The sequence below is a fragment of the Cervus canadensis genome, chromosome 9, assembly GCF_019320065.1.
Source record: "Cervus canadensis isolate Bull #8, Minnesota chromosome 9, ASM1932006v1, whole genome shotgun sequence".
Lineage (NCBI taxonomy): Eukaryota > Metazoa > Chordata > Mammalia > Artiodactyla > Cervidae > Cervus > Cervus canadensis.
The window spans coordinates 13,023,780-13,043,246 of NC_057394.1; the positions used below are offsets into that span (position 1 = coordinate 13,023,780).

At 41.4% G+C, this 19,467-nt stretch overlaps 1 protein-coding gene and 1 non-coding gene across 2 annotated transcripts in view; both read right to left on the reverse strand.

The window, feature by feature from the left end:
- HS6ST3 (heparan sulfate 6-O-sulfotransferase 3) overlaps positions 1 to 19,467 on the reverse strand; it is a 704,010-nt gene that overhangs the window by 311,505 nt on the left and 373,038 nt on the right. The gene's annotated exons all lie outside the window — the stretch shown is intronic.
- Positions 9,477 to 9,548, reverse strand: TRNAY-GUA. The gene has a single exon. It is a non-coding gene; the product is annotated as a tRNA-Tyr (tRNA).

Consider the following 19,467-nt stretch of genomic DNA (forward strand, 5'->3'; position numbering starts at 1 on the left):
ACTATCTTACATCAGGTTATCATTTCCTGGCTGTCTTAATGGAGCAGGTCTCCCTACCTCTCATCTGGATCCTTTCTAATCCATTTCTTATACAGCCAGAGTCATCATTCTAAAGTGCTCGGGACTTTATCTAAAACCAAACAACGGTTCCCCTTTGTTCCCAGAGGAACAAGAGTTCCTTAAAATAAGTGTTCCTTCAAAGCTCTCAGTAATCAGACCTCTGTTTATTTCTCCAGGCTGGTCTCTTGACATTTCTCTCTCTCTGCTTCGGTTCCATAACCATCCCACCTCCCCGGAACTACCAATGTATAGGTATTGTTTCTTCTTCCTAAAACACTGTTGTCCACCCCGCCCAAATTTCTCAGTTAATCCCTTAGAAACCTATTCAGACAACACCTCCTTTCTTGGGGTCTTAAGGCTGGATTGAGTGTTCCAGAGTCAACCTCTGCTCAGCCCTGTTAGTGATCATTTCTTTGGGACATATAACTGTCTCTCTGCTTGACACTTCTCTGCTAGAGTAAGGGAACCTTGACACAGGGACCATTTTCTAGTTGTTATTCTATCCTCAGGGTTAGCACACAGTAAACCTTTAATGAGTATTTGTCAAATGACAAATAAATGAGTGAAAACTTAAATCTAAAAAGCATCTCTCCCAGCTTTCCTTCCCAGTTATTTTAAAAAAAAAAAAAAGGACAGAGAAAAGACTTCAAGTCTGATCAATCTGGCTTCAGATTCTTCTTCTACCACTTGGAAACTGTGGTTTAAAAAAAAAAAAAAGGACAGAGAAAAGACTTCAAGTCTGATCAATCTGGCTTCAGATTCTTCTTCTACCACTTGGAAACTGTGTGATCCCAGTCAAACAACTTAGTCTTTCTTAGCCCCCAAATCTCCATTTGGGAAGTGTAATCACATTTCCATGGAGTAATCACATCTCCATTAGGGAGTTGTAAAATTTGGAGTCATGAACATAGAACAGCCACAGAGTGACAGGCACAAAGTAAATGTTAACTATAAAAGGTAGGGATAATATTATTTCTGTTATTATTATTATTGATCACATAAAAACTAGTCCAATGGCAGCAGTGGAAATGCACTTACGTGGAAATGAGATGGACTTTTATTTCAAGCAGGAACAAAGAGTAAACAATTAGACTGGAAATGAATCCAGGGGACTATATGGGGAAAATGGACCTCTTCTCAGCTCCCCTGCCAGGCTCCTCTGTCCTCCTCATCCTTTATAGTTTTCTAAATACATTAGTTTTTTAAGCTACTCCCAATGTTCTTTCCTTAGCCTCTTAGGACTCCTGTCATTAGCCCCAGCATTCTCCATGTTCTTGTCCCCTGTCGTCTTTAAAACTCCTGTCTGCAAATTCCCCTTTTGATAGCCCTGACCAAGAAGAAGCAGGCTGTCAACGAGCACAAGTAAGACTGACCAATCCACCCTGACTTAAAATACTACGTCTTAATCCCAGGTCTTCAAAAGTCCATATCAGTCATTTCGCACACGTTGCTTGAATACCTACAGAGTAAGGACTGGGGCACTGAGCTAGTGCTTCTTTCTCCTCTAAACAAACATTAATTATTTACAGACTACTGGCCACATCTAATTAGAATAAAATTTCTTCGAGAAAAGCCAGCCCCCTTCCAGACTGAGGCCTCCGTCATACCCAGACAGAGGGGATTTATTTTGTTATTGTTGTTGATTTGAATAAATCATGTAGCAAATGGTAGTACACATGATATTCCATTTTCGTATACGTCAAAGTAGGCGATTATTCATGAAAATTAGGCATTCGTTTGGTTGAACCAAAGGCATAAGGACATACATGCACGTCTGACTCTTTGCAACACCAGGCACTGCAGCCCGCCAGGCTCCTCTGTCCATGGAATTTTCCAGGCAAGAACACTGGAGTGGGTTGCCATTTCCTTCTCCAGGGGATCTTCCGTGGAGGTTGAGCGAGCTTATGTGTCCTGCAAGTCTGCATTGCGGGCAGATTCTTTACCATTGATCTACCAGGGAGAGAAGTATAGAATACTGTCATATATTAAAGCACATGGTAATATTTTTAGGTATTATATTGCTTTGCATATTTTGAAATAATATTTGGGTATATTGGGTAAAATGTATTATTAAAATTAATTTCATTTACCTTTTAAATTTTTTAAATTAAAGCATAGTTCCTATGATTTAGTAATTAACTTCATTTAGGGGTGTGTGTGTTTGTGGGTGTGTGTGCTCCCACAGATTCTTATTAAAATTTTCAAATGTGAAAGTCTGATTTTTCCAATAGTGTCCTCTGGCTAATTTAGTCAATGAAGTTTTAAAATTTATGGTTGGCCCACTTAATTAAACAGAGGTGAATGTCTATTTCCTAATTTGTTGTTTGACCCTATGGAAACTACTTAATTTCTTATCTTTTCTATTTAAATAACCATTTGCCTGCAATTCAGGAGATGCAAGTTGGATCCCTGGGTCAGGAAGAACCCCTGGAGAAGGTAATAGCAACCCACTCCAGTACCTTTGCCTGGAAAATCCCATGGACAGAGGAGGCCAGTGGGCTGCAGCCCACGGCATTGCAAAGAGTTGGACATAACTTAGCGACTAAACAACAGCAACAACAAAATAGTTGATTTACAATGCTGTGTTAGCTTTAGAAGTACAGCAAAGGGACTCAGTTATCCACATACATTATTTTTAGATTATTTTTCATTATGGGTATCACAAGATACTGTGCTATACAGTTCCACACAGTAGGTCCTTGCTGTTTATCTATTTTGTATGTTGTTGTTCAGTCATTCAGTCATGTCTGACTCTTTGCAGCACCATGGACTGCAGCATGCCAGGCTTCCATGTCCTTCACCATCTCCTGGAGCCTGCTCAAACTCATGTTCATCAAGTCGGTGATGCCATCCAACCACCTCATCCTCTGTCATCCCCTTCTCTTCCTGCATTCTATCTTACTCAGCATCAGGGTCTTTTCTAGTAGTGTAATTCTGTGAATCTCAAACTCCTAATTTATCCTTCCCACTCCCCTTTCCCCTTTGCTAACTCTAAGTTTGTTTTCTATGTCTGTGAGTCTATTTCCGTTTTTAAGTAAGTTCATTTGTACCATTTTTTTTTTAGATTTTACATATAAGTGATATCATATGATATTTATCTTTGTCTGACTTACTTCACTCAGTATGATAATCACTAAGTAAGGACCTGATAATTTGTCTTAACTTTTCACTTTGTGAAACTTGAGACTGTCATTTGAGGTCTGATGCCTGAAATAAAAAGTCAGGTTATACCACTCTCTTCTTCCCCATGTGTCCCTCTCCTCTGCCCCTGGCCCCCATCACACTGCCTTCTGTACAAATTAAATGAAGCAATAGCATCCTGGAGAGTATGCTGGTCCAGAATTCCAAAGGTTTACCTTCCTGTACTTCTAATTAGAGCATGATATGTGGGGGGTAAAAATAGGCCACTGTTAGTCTCAGGGTCCTCATGAAGAAAATGAAAAGAAATGCCACATGACCAATGTTTTACCAAAACTGGTTGATTTAAAGCAACAACAACAACAACTCACAAAGGAAGTTGATGAGTTACCAACCTTTCTTAGTAACTCATGCCCCATATGGAATTCATGAAATTCCTCCTTACAACTTCTTCCAACCCTCAGTATGTGTGGAATACTCTAAATTATTCAGGGGGACTCAAAGACACTTTCAAAGCAAGGTGTTGTCATTGTAAGCTCCAATCAACCATCCTTTGAAATGAACTCTTGCTTAAATACTGGTTTCCCATCACTTTCTGCACAAATATATTTCTCTTCCTACAAATGAAGATAAGTAAGTACAGTCACTCAGTTGGGTCTGACTCTTTGCGACCCCATGGACTGTAGCCTACCAGGCTTCTCCCATGGGATTTTCCAGGCAAGAGTACTGGAGTGGGTTACCATTTCCTTCTCCAGAGGATCTTCCCCACCCAGGGATCGAACCTGGGTCTCCCGCATTGTAGGCAGACGCTTTACTTTCTGAGCCACCGGGGAAGTCCATACGAATGAAGATACTTCACCACAAATAGACCCCATCCTAGTGAACCACATTTGGCAACATTCACAAGATCTAATGTCACCACGGGTAGTAAATACTTTCAAGGAATGATTCACGTCTTAGTTCTCTGCCTCCTTGGGCAACCCATCCATCAGATTTATCTAGGGATCCCGAGTAGCTGTGGAAGAAAATTAGCCTAATTATCTGTGTTCTTAGAGTATTACAGCTCCAGCAAAGATGAAGACAGACTCTTCTTATCATGTCCATGTCAGAGTTACCCCTTACATTTAAGAGTTTTCACTAGCTATGACAAAGCACCACTCATTCCTTTCCAAAAAAGGATAGTTCTTGCTGTTTTCAGATGGTGGTTGCTAAAATCTACCAGCTGCCTAGGTCACTGTGCATCTCAGCAGGTGAGATTATGTTCTTCTAAAGCAGTTTGAATATTAGGGCTGAGAAGACCAGAATGAGGTTTCTTTGTTCATTTCACGGTTCTTCGTTCCTTTTGTGGATGAAAAAATTTAGATGAGGTTAATCTAATTGTCATTAAGGGCCATTTCGACTTCTGGATTCCTCATTTTGCAATATGACCACAGATGTCTTTGTGCCTTACCAGGTTTAGTGAGGGACAAAGTTAGAATGATTTCATGTGATTTTTTTCCCCCCGTGACTATGGTTGGATGAGTAAAGTCCCTCATTAACTAGTGCATACCATTAGCAAAACAAATTCAGGAGTTCTTTTTTTTTTTTCTGTGTAATACTTGCTGATGGGTAATGCCACTATTTTCTCAAGGCAATATTCTAGCCAAATCACTTCTGCTGATACGGGCCTTAACAGACTGCTGATGGTCAAGGAGAGGATAGAGGTTTCCAGGGAAATAAAAGGAAACTTGTGAAAACCCACTTGAAGAACACATTACACACTTATTATCAAGCAATTGAACTATTAGGCTTGTATTAATGCCCCAGGTCTTAAAAAAAGTGGAACCTATTTTAATAACTGCTATCAACCACCTGTCATCCCTGTGTCATGATGTGTCCAGAGCTACATAAGCACTAACTGTCCTGTGAAAAGGCATTGCTTAGAACCAGGAGCCGACCTTTAAGTCACTGCCCACCTTCTTGGTCCAAAAGCAAAATGGATAACACTGAAGAGGAACAATAGCCCAGAGAATTAAACACGTTCTAAACCCAAGAATATTCATGACATTTTATTACTAGTTATCAGAGCAAGAGTTTCCTAACACAATATGTAAATTAAAGGTCTATACAGGAACAAAATAAATAGCCTTGGCCGGTGAGAAGAGAGTTGCATTTTAGCTTTGAATCTTGCTTTTCCCTACTTGGGAAAACTCCAATAACTGTTGACTGCGCCCCAAGAAGGTAATGTGTTTCAATTGCCAATCAATATGTAAAACATTTAGGGTTTTGAGTTCTTCTCTAAGAAGTTCTTGCATTTAGCTTCCATTTGATAGTATGCAATTAAAAAAAAAATCCTGTGCCTCAGTTTCTCATCTGAGAGTTAAAAATATGGAGAGCAATATAATGATTATTCAAAAGAAATAACTAACACAAGTTCTAGCTAGAGACAATACTTGCTGTACTTACTACAATTTTTTTATTATCCTGTTTGTATTAATTTGAACAAACCTCCCTTGGGCAAACACTCTAAGAGATCGTGATTTCTGGGCTTCTGATTTCTCTTCATTATGAGAAAATGATTCTTCCCCATAGTATGGTGACGAAAAACACACCAGTAACTCCAAATCATTAACTTAATATATTAAACTTATACTACTGTAGACTAATATCAATAACCTCAGATATGCAGATGACACCACCCTTATGGCAGAAAGTGAAGAGGAACTAAAGAGCCTCTTGATGAAAGTGAAAGAGAAGAGTGAAAAAGTTGGCTTAAAGCTCACCATTCAGAAAACTAAGATCATGGTGGCAGCCAGTCCCATCACTTTATGGCAAATAGATGGGGAAACAGGGGAAACAGTGGCTGACTTTAGTTTTCTGGGCTCCAAAATCACCGCAGATGGTGATTGCGGCCATGAAATTAAAAGATGTTTACTCCTTGGAAGGAAAGTTACAACCAACCTAGACAGCATATTAAAAAGCAGAGACATTACTTTGCCAACAAAGGTCCGTTTAGTCAAGGCTATGGTTTTTCCAGTGGTCATGTATGGATATGAGAGTTGGACTGTGAAGAAAGCTGAGTGCTGAAGAATTGATGCTTTTGAACTGTGGTGTTGGAGAAGACTGTTGAGAATCCCTTGGACTGCAAGGAGATCCAACCAGTCCATCCTAAAGGAGATCAGTCCTGGGTGTTCATTGGAAGGACTGATGTTGAAGCTGAAGCTCCAATAGTTTGGCCACCTGATGCGAAGAGCTGACTCATTTGAAAAGACCCTGATGCTGGGAAAGATTGAGGGTGGAGGGAGAAGGGGATGACAGAGGATGAGATGGTTGGATGGGATCACTGACTCGATGGACATAGGTTTGGGTGGACTCCGGGAGTTGGTGATGGACAGGGAGGCCTGGTGTGCTTCGGTTCATGGGGTCACAAAGAGTAGGACACGACTGAGCAACTGAACTGAACTGTAGACTAATGCTTTTTTTTTGTTTGTTTTGCATTCTCACAAAACCATCAATGCAGTAACATTGTGTTAAGCCAAAGATGCATTCTAAGTCCTATGCATGCGTGCATGCTAAGCCGCTTCAGTCATGTCCCATTCTTTGTGACCCTATGGACTGTAGCCTGCCAGGCTCCTCTGTCCATGGGATTCTCCAAACAAGAATACTGGAGTGGGTTGCCATGCCCTCCTCCAGCGGATCTTCCTGACCTGAGGATTGACCTGGTATCTCATGTCTCGTGCATTGACAGGTGAGTTCTTTACCACTAGTGCCACCTGGGAAGCTCTCTAAGTCCAACAACTGGCCCCATATGGATTTGACGTTACTCACTTCCCTGAGCCCTGTATTCATTCTGTTCTTCTTCTACAGGTCCTGTTACCAGTGTCCTTTATTTTGTTTGTTTCAAATGTTTCCTATCCATTTGAACATGATCCATCCAGTCTCTAAGCTAACCTGACAAATCCTAATACCATGGTCCCCATCCATCCATTGTATCAGATGTTCTCTAATGAGAAAAGCAAGCATCACCTTATCCAAGCCTCGGCTTCATCTCACTGTGTTCCTCACCAGACTGAGCACGTTGCATCCCTAACAACTTCCTGTGACCCAAGGAACCGGGAGTCTCAGTACCATGCTTGATGCAGGGCAGTCACATTAAGATGTGTCCAACAGGGAAAAAATATTGAGGGGGGATTGTATATAAAATGAAGAAGATTCATTGACTAGCAAAAATCGATGAAGCAAAAATGAACCATTTTCCTCTCATTGATTTTCACTGCTCATTGTGTGTTGACAGCCATCTCTGCAACTTTTCATTCATCTTGTAGTTTCTGGGGAGGCCATACAAGGCTACGGGAACACTCACAGCACTTATCCAGGCCCTTCCCATTCCACTGAGGTAAAACACCACACTGGAAAGAAAATTCTCACTGAGGAACAACTACAGTTTCTCACTGAAGAGTAAATTGCAGCCAACACGTTAGTGAGCAGCGCTGTCCTCGCTGGACTCTGATGAAATCACACCAGGACCTTCGCTCGGTGGCCTCTTGACTTTGTCTGGCCGTGTTCTCAGTTAGGCTTTCCTGCGAGAGCAGAGACCTACCCTCTTCCAGACTCAAGCTCCTAGCATTCTAGAGAAATCGTACTCTACCAAAAGGGTCATCCATCATCTGTGAAAGCCAGGCAGCTTAAGTTCCTGCCAAGAGCAGGGGCAGGGATTCTGAGTAATTGGACGTTGCCTGTGTGAGCCAAGTGGAGACAAGAGGTGAGGTGAGGAGAAAGCGTCCCCCCTTCTTCCGGAAGAGGCTGCAAGGCCAGACCTCAGCTGCCATCTCCGAGGCCCTCAGGTGTGTGTCAAACTCCCTACCTATTTTTAAACAGCACATGCATTCAAAAACAAGTCAGCATGTACTTTTTGAAGGAGTTATCTACCATGAGTTGGCATGCAGTCACTTAGGCTCTAGAGAAGTTCAGATAAAGATTAAACTCCTTTTGATACAAGCCAAGAAGACAGAGGAACCCAGCCCTGGCTACATTCCTCCCCTTTTGTTTATTGAATAAAGAAAACAATCTACGACCAACTAAGTCCCCATTTCCTTATTACCATCCCACCCGGGGTACTCAAGACCATGCATATAACTATCTATCAGTCAATTACAAAGCAAGAGCACTCCCTGTTAGTCAACTCACCCACGTGCATGCAGACAAGGTGGGAATCACAAAACACTTATGGGAAAGTGAGAAGGGCACAAACTTGGCTTTGGGAAGACACTGGTGGTTTAGACAAGTACTTGGAGAACTACTCCTCTGTCCATGGGATTCTCCAGGCAAGAATACTGAAATAGGTTGCTATTTCCACCTCCAGGGGATCTCCCTGACCCAGGGATCGAAAGCTCGGCCCCTACATCCCCTACAAGGGCAAGTGGATTCTTCACCACTGAGCTGCCTGGGAAGCCCACTCAATGTCTAGATGCTCTCAATAGGAGAATAGTGCCTGCAATATTGAGCTAATTCTGCTATGTTGGTTAAGTTCCAGCATCTCTCATCTATAAAAAATAAGGTATTCCTACATAAGCTCCCTGGATGAACCCGGTGAATGAGCAGTGCCACAAGTAACTAGCCACCATCGTCCATTCCCCTGTCTTTCCCCTCCCCGCTTCACTTTCTGCCCTTTTCATTCTTCTCCTTTCCGTTCACAATGCTGACCGGATGCCTGTAAGTTTCAGGCACTGTGTTAGTCCCTAGGGATGCAAGTTGATTAAGGCGTTACTATAGTCCTTGAGAAACTTTCAGTTCTGTCCAGAGGAACAGAGAGTTATAGCAATGATATGGCGCAGGGGGTAAGGACAATGAGAGAGGGAAACACCAGACACTAAGAAGTACAGAGGTGGGCATCAGGGCCAGCTCAAGGCAATCACGGGAGGCTTCTAGGAGGAAGTGTTTCCTTGACCTTAGTGTTAAATGGGAGTTCGTTACATAAGGAAGGGGAGGAAAGTCCAAAAGAACAGCCTGAGACAGTATGAAACATGGCAGTTTCAACAGTGATCCTAACCGGCCTCAGTCACACTGTTCACACATGAGGACAAACGAGAAGAAACGAGGCTCACGACGTCAGCCAGAGGCGGTTACAGACTTAGCAGCTTAGCATACAGACCTAAGAAATTGGAAAGTGAAAGTGAAGTCATTCAGTCGTGTCCGACTCTTAGCCACCCCGTGGATTGTAGCCCACCAGGCTCCTCCCTCCATGGGATTCTCCAGGCAAGAATACTGGAGTGGGTTGCCATTGCCTTCTCCAGGGGATCTTCCCAACCCAGGGATCGAACCTGGGTCTCCTACATTACAGGCAGACGCTTTAACCTCTGAGCCACCAGGGATTGGAACTTACCCTTAAAAACGGAAAATCCACTGAAATCTTTTAAGTGATTGAGGACTATGGTAGTCTAATGCTGTGTCTCTGACTTTATAAACAATAGGAGAGTTGTCAAGTCTGAACCCAGATCTGCAGAAGCAACCCCTATTTCCACTCAGGATTTTGCCCAGGAGGAGCAAATTCCACAGAGCCCCTGGCCCTTCAGCCGAGGTCCTGAAATGATCGGACCCACACCTGGCTGCAACACGTTCAGTCAGAATCGCCAGACCTCAGCTCCTGCAGATCCCAGAGCAAGAAAAAGAAACGCTTGCGCTTGTCAGAGATTTGGGTCACTGTTCATCACACTGCATTCCTGTAGCAATAACTGACTCACAGAAGTACTGAATCCATTTCTCCCACTTTTTTTTTTTAACCAAAATAAGAAGACGATGGTCTACTCAGACTCCAGAAAGAACTCATTTTAGATAAAAATAGCTCTTTTGATAAGGACAATATATCCCACTGTGGGACTAAGGGGAGTGGAGAGGAAGGTTGAAGCTCTGCTGGCTAAAATCACTTTCTTGTCAGTGAGAAATACTAGTGTTTGGAGAGTTTAGATTGCTTAAGGAAATGAGAGAAGATGGGAGAGAGATGCTCAGTCATTCACCAGATTTTTAAGAGCCTGCTGAAATGGGAATGTTGGCCTGCCTCCCCCACTCCTGTGAGCAGAACTTCTGGGGGTTTCTATCACTCGTCCCCGCTCCCCTGGCACAGACAATGGGCCCTGAGGACCTGTAAACCCAGAGGAGCAAAAAGAAAGCTTATAAGCAGGGAGAGCTAGTCTGTAGAAAGAAAAAAAAATGGGGGTGAAACAGACAAGGAAGCAGGAGTTCATAGTTCATTGGCTCCAGAGGGCAGAGTACATCCAAGATCAACCGTCTTGGTTCCCAGACATGCCGCTTCCTGTTCTCAGCCCCCACAGGCCTGGCAGCGCTTCCTGCTTTTTGATCTGAGATGTAACACTGAATCACAGTAATAAATCCTCCATCTGCCTAGGCAAGTAGTGTTATCGCTCAGTCATGTCTGACTCTCTGCGACCCCATGGATAGTCGGCCAGGTTCCTCTGTCTGTGGGATTCTCCAGGCAAAAATACTGGAGTGGGTTGCCATTCTTTTCTCCAGGGGATCTTCCCACCCCAGGGATCGAACCCAGGTCTCCCATATCTCAGGTAAATTCTTTACTGTCTGAGCTACCAGGGAAGCACTTTCACTTGCTTAAGCTCAAGAAAACTCAAAATTGAAAGAAACCTGAGGAAAATAGTCATACATATGCTAGGCATGAGGGATACAAAAGAGGCAGGACAGATAAATGAATAGATTCTGGCCAGCAGTTCAAAGTTGTGATATAAACACCGATGCTCTGGAATAAGCTTCCCAGACTTGGACAAGTCTAGAAGCGGGCTATCGGTCTAACAGTTTATCAGAGAGGGTATAATCAACAAGGTAGAATGCCATCTAGATGACCAGGAAGAGTCTGAGGAATGGGCTCTTGGTTGAGCAAAAATCAGTTCAGTTGAGTTCAGTTGCTCAGTCGTATCTGACTCTTTTTGACCCCATGGACTGCAGCACGCCAGGCCTCCCTGTCCATCACCAACTCCCGGAGTTTATTCAAACTCATGTCCATTGAGTCAGTGATGCTATCCAACCAACTCATCCTCTGTCGTCCCCTTCTCCTCCTGCCCTCAATCTTTCCCAGCATCAGGGTCTTTCCAAATGAGTCAGCTCTTCGCATCAGGTGGTCAAAGTATTGGAGTTTCAGCTTCAACATCAGTCCTTCCAATGCATATTTAGGACTGATTTCCTTTAGGATGGACTGGTTGGGTATCCTGCAGTCCCAGGGACTCTCAAGAGTCTTCATCAACACCACAGTTCAAAAGCATCAATTCTTCGGCACTCAGCTTTCTTTATAGTCCAACTCTCACATCCATACGTGACTACTGGAAAAACCAGAGCTTTGATTAGACAGGCCTTTGTTGGTGAAGTAATGTCTCTGCTTTTTAATATGCTAAGTTTGTCACAAGCTAGTAAAGTAATTCTCAAAATCCTCCAAGCCAGGCTTCAACAATTTGTGAACCATGAACTTCCAGATGTTCAAGCTGGATTTAGAAAAGGCAGAGGAACCAGAGATCAAATTGTCAACATCTGCTGGATCATCAAAAAAGCAAGAGTGTTCCAGAAAAACATCTATTTCTGCTTTACTGACTATGCCAAAGCCTTTGACTGTGTGGATCACAATAAACTGGAAAATTCTGAAAGAGATGGGAATACTGCTTCTTGAGAAATCTGTATGTAGGTCAGGAAGCAACAGTTAGAACTGGACATGGAACAACAGACTGGTTCCAAATAGGAAAAGGAGTACGTCAAGACTGTATATTGTCACCCTGCTTATTTAACTTGCAGGCAGAGTACATCATGAGAAACGCTGGGCTGGATGAAGCACAAGCTGGAATCAAGATTGCCGGGAGAAATATCAATAACCTCAGATATGCAGATGACACCACCCTTATGGCAGAAAGTGAAGAGGAACTAAAAAGCCTCTTGATGAAAGTGAAAGAGGAGAGTGAAAAAGTTGGCTTAAAGCTCAACATTCAGAAAACTAAGATCATGGCATCTGGTCCCATCACTTCATGGCAAATAGATGGGGAAACAGTGGAAACAGTGGAAGACTTTATTTTGGGGGGCTCCAAAATCACTGCAGATGGTGACTACAGCCATGAAATTAAAGGTGCTTACTACTTGGAGGAAAAGTTATGAGCAAAAATGGTCATTGGCTAACGTTGAGGGGAAATTTGCAGAGTGATCAGGACAGAATCCAGACTGCAGCGGGCTGAAGAGAAGACGAGAAAGTATAAACAAAGGGAGACAACTCTTAAAACACTTCTGAGAACCACGATAATGGAAGAGGCAGGGCTTTAGGTGGAGGGTACATGGGCTGGGTTGAAAAATTATTTTTTGCTGTTGTCATCTAACGGGAAAGATATGAGGAATAGGTGTCACAGGTTACCTCTCTAGAAGAGGAAATCTTTTGTGGGAAACAATGAACAGAAGGAACAATACAATGAGATTGGAAAATGATATGTCAAGAAGATAAAGACAACCCACTCAGAATATGCGAGTTGAGTCAAACTAAACTCTTCTTATTACAAACCAACTGCTTGGGAGGAAATTATTTTGGGTGAAAAAATGCATTGCCATGCTCAAATGGAGTGTCTGAAAACTAATTACTGTTCGTAACTTATTCATCCCCAATACCTCAGCAACATGATCCTTCTGTAATAGATTCATATTTCAAAGTGTGGAATGGAAAAAAATGTGCCAACTAGCAATGACACAGAGACCATACTCCCAGGTATAAAAGCAGTTGGAAAAGTGAATATGGGGAGATTTTTAACACGACTACATCTACAGGGTTAATTTTCTTTTTATAACTCTCATTCCCCAAGGGTACTGAATGGGTGCCCAACAAATCATTGAAAATATATTTTGCTGACTTTGACGTATCTTCTATATGTATGTAGCATGTTTGATAAAGACTTCCCTTGTGAAAATTAATTGTATTTTTAAATACAGGTATTTAATTAATTGTATTATAGTAACAGAAAAATGTTACTATAGAAAGAGGACCACCTGTTGTAAATTGAGCAGCACAGAGAGAAAGCATTGCACCAACCATATTTCTTAGAATCTCAACTGATTTTGATGTTTTTTTAAGTCATTGCCATACCCCTTCTACCACCACCATCACTGCCATTACTTATCACCACCACCATCATCTTCACCATCACTATCATCACTAACACCACCATCACTGCCATTACTTATCACCACCACCATCATCATCACCATCACTACCATCACCAACACCAGCATCACTGCCATTACTTATCACCACCGCCATCATCATCGCCATCACTACCATCACCAACACCACCATCACTGCCATTACTTATCACCACCGCCATCATCATCACTAACACCACCATCACTGCCATTACTTATCACCACCGACATCATCTTCACCATCACTACCATCACTAACACCACCATCACTGCCATTACTTATCACCACCATCATCATCACCATCACTACCATCACCAACACCACCATCACCATCACTACCATCACCAACACCACCATCACCATCACTACCATCACTAACACCACCATCACTAACACCACCATCACCAACACCACCATCACCACTACAATCACCATCACCACTGCCACTGTCACCATCGCTACCATCAACCATCTCGAAGACCATTCCTACCACCACCTCCATCACCCTTACCACTATCACCTCTACCAACATCATCACCATTAGCTGGTTTCCCACTATAATTTCTGAACCATGAGTTGCTATTTGGATCAGTAATTTCTGATATGGCTCATCCAGTTGCAAAAAAATTCTGTGCCACTTTTTCTCCCGAAGCACCTTTCCTTCTCTGGTGGTGGTGGTTTAGTCGCTAAGTCGAGTCTGACTCTTGCAACCCCATGGACTGTAGCCTACCAGGCTCTTCTGTCCAGCGGATTCTCCAGGCAAGAATACTGGAGTAGGCTGCCATTTCCTTCTCCTTTCCTTCTCTATTTGCATAATAAATGATAATCAGTAGACAAATGTGGGCCAGCATCAGAGGCAGAAGTGGAGAATGAAGGCTCGGGGCAAGAGGTGGAGGAGCAAGTACCAAGTAACCAGACTGCAACAATGACCTGGTTTGCAACACACACTGATGGATTTGTGATAGGAACTTATAAAAGTAGCATGTGCAGCCAGGGCTTTATTTTTAATGTCCCAGCATTGATCAAAAAAAAGGCGGGGGATTCAACTAAGCCAATGATGGAGAAAACTAATTTCATGGTAAAATAATTCCAAAATGTATTTAAGGTGCACTGGCAAGACCATTTTCAAAGAAATCTGCATTACAAAACATGCATGGGAATTGAAGACTCCATTCAGATAACCTCCAGCTGCTAAAGAAACACTGTTATTCTTTTGCTCTTTCCCACTGTTTCCTGTAAACAATTTTATGAAGGAGAAAAGCTTCCTTACCACATCTGCCCTTGTCAAAAGAAAGGCACAGCATGGTGCAAATATGTTGTTTTTTTTCTTCCATTAGCAAATATTTCTTTTCTCTCTTAAAAGACATGAATAAACAAGAAGAAAACAGTGGTGCTGAAATTACTCACTAGCTTCCTTGAAGGAGATCAATATGGAACAGTAATAGAAAATGGACTTTTTTAGGTCTTGCCAAAGAGAGGAGCTTGGTGAAGGCAGCTCTTCTTGTGAATTACTGTATTTTACATTCAGTGCCCCAAGATCCAAGATAAATATTTTATGTCTTAAAAACATGTAAAATTCTAAATGATCACTTCATAGCCTCTATAAACAGAGCTCCATAATATATGCACAGTAGATTTGTCTTTTTGTTTAAGAAGGTGACACCTTGACTCAGCATGAGCGTATTGGGTAGACTTAAACTTTCAGTGGGAACAATCACTCAAACACAGTTATGGATTAGCATGTATTTTACTTTCAGTGTCCCTATTTTCCTTGCAGAAAAAAAGACATCTGATTAACCACATGATGGGGGTGGGGTGGGGTGGTGTAGTGTATTAAAATTGAAATGACCGCACAAAATATAGTCAGTCAAATGACCACAAAACCAAATAAATTCTTCATCAGTTCAATTTCTGTGTTCTTACTCACTCTTTTTTCAATTTAAAGGTGCAGTTTCTTGCTTCCTGTGCTTTCTCATAATTTATGAGGAAAACCCATTCAAGATGCCTAGTACATCATGCCACACATTGTTTGCACACTTGTTTCTAAGTCTGATTGGTCATTTTCTTAGACTTAAGGCACCGAAGTTTTCATTTAGGATGCTGTGGAGCAATTTCTGACATTTTGAAGTGTAAATAGTCGCTGGGAAAAGTCAACATTTAGATACACATAAAGAAAACAGAAGTTTTAATCATTAGGAAGACACAGACCTTGAATGTCAACCTAAAAAACCACAGGACTGATCAATACTGACTATACCACAATAGGAATGGGTCTTTAATGAAGTCAGTTTCAAATTCCCGGGTTTCATTTGGCATCTTCACCCTGACTAGTACTACTCTCAGTCCATACCTAGTCCTTGCACCAACCTTATTTTCAGCTTTATTTTGTAGTGAACTTGAACACCATATATGTAGTGGGTACAAACAGTGGGTCTACAGTCAGGCTACCTGACCACGAAACTAAATAAATGTTCCATCAGTTCAATTTCTGTGTTCTTACACTTCTATCAGTTTGCTGCTGCTGCTGCTGCTAAGTCACCCCAGTCATGTCCGTCTCTGTGCGATCCCATAGACGGCAGCCCACCAGGCACCCCCGGCCCTGGGATTCTCCAGGCAAGAACACTGGAGTGGGCTGCCATTTCCTTCTCCAATGCATGAAAGTAAAAAGTGAAAGTGAAGTCCCTCAATTTAAAGACATCCAATTTCTTGCTTTGTATGCTTTCTCATAATTTATGAGAAATGCATATTCAAGATGCTGACTGTACCTTTCAGAAGTTTTTAAATTCTGACTGTACTCGTCAGTAGTACTATAACTTAGGGCACATGATTTGATGTCTCAGTCTCAATTCCGATTTGATGTCTCAGTCTCAATTCCCTCATCTGCAAAATGATATCAAATAACAGCCATGTGATGCAGTTGTTTGAATACTAGATGACTTAATATATAAAGGCTGCTTATAGAGGAAATGCTAAATTAATTCTGTGGTTGTTATTGTCATCACTTATAATAATAATTATCAGTACTTTAAATATTGTATGTGTTTGAGGTGTCTAGCATGATGTTTTGATAAACATACACACAGTGAAATGTCTAATATAGATGTCTAATATAAAATGTCTAATATGTCAAAATAACTTTGTCTATTGTGAAAAATGCTGTAACAGTACTAAAAGTTCAAGCGAAAAAAGCAAAAATAAACAATTAGGACTACATCAAACTAAAAAAAAACTTCTGCGCAGCAAAGGAAACAATCAATGAAATGAAAAACAAATGGATGAATCAGGAGAAAATATTTGCAAACCTAATATCTGATTTTAAAAAAGGTTAATTCAAAATATGTATCCAAAATATATAAGGAACCCCTATAACTCAACAGCCAAAAAAAAAACCCTCAATTTAAAAATTGGCAAAGGTCTTGATTAAACATTTTTCCAAGAAGATATACAAATGGCCAACAGGTACATGCAAATAAAAACCACAGTGAGATACCACCTCACACCTCTGAAAATGGCTATTATCAAAAAGAGAACAGGTGACAGACGCTGCAAGGATGTGAAGAAGAGGGGACCACTGGGCACTGTTGATGGGAATGTAAACTGGGGCAGTCACTATGAGAAACAGTATGGAGTTTCCTCAAAAAAATTAAAATTAGAACAACCAAACCATCCGAGAATCCCACTTCTGGGTATATACCCAAAGGAAATGACGTCAATAGCTCACAGAGAGATCTGTGCTCCCAAGTTCATTGCAGCATTATTCACATGAAGTACTATTATTAGCATGGTTGTCTGTCCCTTTTGGTCATAAGAGAAAAGAGCAGGCTCTGTATATTTGTACAGTTTGAACAATGCCTTGTATAAGGTAGGTGTTCCACAACCTGTCCAGTCTCTGGTTTTTGCTAGAAATTCTACTGAGGTAAAAAATAAAAATGACCAGAGGCACGATTATAAAAGAAAAATGAGAATTCCAAAAATATCCCATTTTGCAGCATGATCTTGCTTCTCTTTTCCCATGAGACTAATTAAAAGGAAAGGGGACTAAGGACAGATTTAAGTAAACGATGGTGCCAACTGCTGTGATCGCTCTCCTGCATGTAATCCTGCAGTCATTTTTCCTCACATCATATTAGATGACCATGCTTGAGAAAGACCTCTCCACTGAAATGCAAATAAGTACACAAGGAGAGTTGGAAGCACTTTCACATTTTGAAACACTATACACAATGAGATCCATATACGCGATGCATTGAATTCTAGCCAGCATGGAGGACTCCAACTTAGAGGGTAAGTTGACAAGTGAGACCACTAATGTGCAAAGGATTCCTTAGACAGACTACTTAATGCCCACCCACCCAAAATGAAAAGCAGTACATGATGTCACGTTGAGGGAGAAAAAGCAAAAAGCCAAAAAATGACCTCGCTCTCAGTTCAATAAGTATGTCTTCCACTTAACTTACAAATGGGAGGAAGAAAGAAGAAACTGGAAAAATACGTGTAAAGGCAAAACAATTGAAGTCGAGGAAACTAGCTTCAAGTGACACTGCATTTTTTTTCCTAACCTTTTTCCCTAACATGTCTTGCTAAGAAAAAATTCTACTCAGGGGCACCAATCATTTTAATCTATGACCAAGGACTTTTCATGGGTGATGCATGTGTCCCCTCTCATCAAATAAATTTTTTCCAATTTAAAAATGCTAACATGCATGCATGCCAAATTGTTTCAATCGTGTCTGACTCTTTGCGACCCTATGGACCTTAGCCTGCCAGGCTCCTCTGTCCATGGAGATTCTCCAGGCAAAACACTGGAGTGGGTTGCTATGCCCTCCTCCAGGGGATCTTCCCAACCCAAGGATAGAACCTGCATCTCTTATGTCTCCTACATTGGCAGGCAGATTCTTTACCACTAGCGCCACCTGGGAAGCCATGTCATTTCTTTTTGATGATCATTTTCAGTTGAAAAATATTAAGAAAAAGAAACAAATCAAAATTATCTGTAATTCAATGGCTCAAAGAGAGAGATATCCTCATAGTTTGGTTTAATGTTTCATTTTTACATTTTTATTATTGTAAAATTGACCATGATATGATCACATGGAGAAAACACATGAAGATTTTTAAAAATTATGACAAAGTAAGCACCTGTATCCATCCAGTCCATTCTAAAGGAAATCAGTCCTGAATATTCATTGGAAGGACTGATATTGAAGCTGAAACTCCAATACTTTGGCTACCTGATGCAAAGAGCTGAATCATTTGAAAAGACCCTGGTGCTGGGAAAGATTGAAGGTGGGAGGAGAAGGGGATGATAGAGGATAAGATGGTTGGATGGCATCACCGACTCAATGGACATGAGTTTGAGTCAACTCCGGGAGTTGGTGATGGACAGGGAGGCCTGGTGTGCTGCGGTCCATGGGGTCGCAAAGAGTTGGACACGACTGAGGGACTGAACTGAATTGAACTGAAGCACCCATGTAAGCACCACCCAGATTCAAAAGTAGAAAACTGCACCATCCTTTAGAAGTTCCTTGTTGTTCCAGCCTCAGTCACCCCACACTTCCTCATCACCCCCATCCTCTCTTCCTGGGCCTAACACTTCTTTTAACACATGTGGGTTACATCTCTAAATAATGTGTTAAAAGTTTCATTTGTTAAAGATAAATTGTACAACAGAGGGAATCATAGCCATTATCTTATAGTAATATGTGATGGAGTATAATCTGTAAAAATACTGAATCACTACACATACTCTGTATGCCAGAAACTAATATAATATTGTGAATCAACTATATTTCAATAAAAATAAAATGCAAAGTAAAAGTTTTGTTTGTTAACTTGAGAGAAGTGAAATTATACACTGTGTATTATCAGAGGCTTGCTTCTTTTCATTCATCATTACGTCTATGCAAAACTCATCCGAATGAAGGCACAAGCTACATTCCAGTTATTTTTATAGCTACGTAGTAGTCCACAGAGTAAGACCTCATGTAGATTTTGATTCTAATCCTGATGGTCATTTGGGTTGTTTCTATGTTTGATGCTAAAGTTATTTTTATGCATGTGTCCCAGTGAAAATTTGCAAGCATTCATGAGAGTTTCCACCTAAT